Below are 1,643 nucleotides of genomic sequence, written 5' to 3'. Positions count from 1 at the left end.
GGTTGAGCTATAGGCGCCGAGCCTTTTTCTTTTCCTTTTTTTGAGACAGAGTCTCACTATGTCACCCTCAGTAGAGTGCTGTGGTGTCACAGCTCACAGCAACTTTAAACTCTTGGGCTTAAGCGATTCTCTTGCCTCAGCCTCCCAAGCAGCTGGGACCACAGGTGCCATCCACAATGCCCAGCTATTTTTGTTACAGTTGCCATTGTTGGTTAGCTGGCCTGGGCCAGGCTGCCACCTTCGGTGTATGTGGCTGGCGCCATAACCACTGTGCTACAGGTGCTGAACCTATTGTATTTCTTAATCACTTCCAGGAGTCTTGTGGTTGAGTCTCAGGTGTTTTCTAAGTATAAGATCATATCATCAGCAAAGAGTTTGACCTCTTCTGCCCACTTTTGAATGCCCTTTATATCCTTCTCTGGCCGGATTGCATAGGCTAGAACTTCTAGAACTGTGTTGAATAGTAGTGGCGATAGTGGACATCCTTGTCTGGTTCCATTTTTAAGTGGAAAAGATTTCAGTTTTACTCCATTCAGTATGATGTTAGTGATGGGTTTGTCATGAATGGCTTCAATCAACTTAAGAAATGTGCCACTTATGCCTATTTTCTTTTTTTTCTTTTCCTTTCCTTTTCTTTTTTTCGTTTTTTGAGACAGAGTCTCACTATGTCACCCTTCATAGAGTGCTGTGACGTTGCAGCTCACAGCAACCTCAAACTCTTGGGCTTAAGTGATTCTCTTGCCTCAGCCTCCCAAGTACCTGGGACTACAGGCACCTGCCACAATGCCAGCTATTTTTTTGTTGCAGTTGTCATTTAGCAGGCCTAGGACAGGTTTGAACCTGGCAGCCTCGGTATGTGTGGCCAGTTCCTTAACCACTGAGCTACAGATGCTGAGCCTATACCTATATTCTTTTTTTTTCTTTTACAATTTTTTTTGGCCAGGGCTGGGTTTGAACCTGCCACCTCTGGCATATGGGGCCAGCGCCTTATCCTTTGAGCCACAGGCGCTGCCCCATGCCGATTTTCTTAAGCGTTCTTGTTAGAAAAGGATTATTTTTGAATTTCTAATTGATAGAATATCATTTTCTTTTAGCAGAATAAACTTGGACTATTGATAATTTCCAACAGTTCTTTTTAAACATTTTGTTATATAATACTTGAATATATAGTTGTGATATATTAATTTTTAAAAATAATAAGTAAATACTGGGTGAAAGGCTCAACTACAACTTGGACTTCACCTAACGAATGCGAACAATGTAACCGAATCATTCCCACCTTAATCTGAATTTTTTTTTTTTGAGACATTGTCTTACTATGTCACCCTCAGTAGAATGCCATGGCATCACAGCTCCCAGGAACCTCAAACTCCTGGGTTTAAGCAATTCTCTTTCTTGCCTCAGCCTCCCGAGTAGCTGGGACTACAGGCACCCACCATAATGCCAGGCCACCTTTTGGTTGCAGTTGTCGTTGTTTAGCCTGGGCAGGACTCAAACCCACCAGCCTCAATGTATGTGGCTGGCGCCCTACTCACTGAGCTGTGGGCACCGAACCTAATCTGAATTTTTTTTTTTTTTTTTGAGACAGAGCCTCAAGCTATCCCCCTGGGTAGAGTGCCGTGGCATTACAGCTCACAGCAACC

This window comes from Otolemur garnettii, unplaced genomic scaffold, assembly GCF_000181295.1.
Source record: "Otolemur garnettii isolate 467f Iridium unplaced genomic scaffold, OtoGar3 scaffold00046, whole genome shotgun sequence".
NCBI classification, from domain to species: Eukaryota; Metazoa; Chordata; class Mammalia; order Primates; family Galagidae; genus Otolemur; species Otolemur garnettii.
Note: the sequence above shows the minus strand (reverse complement) of the source record.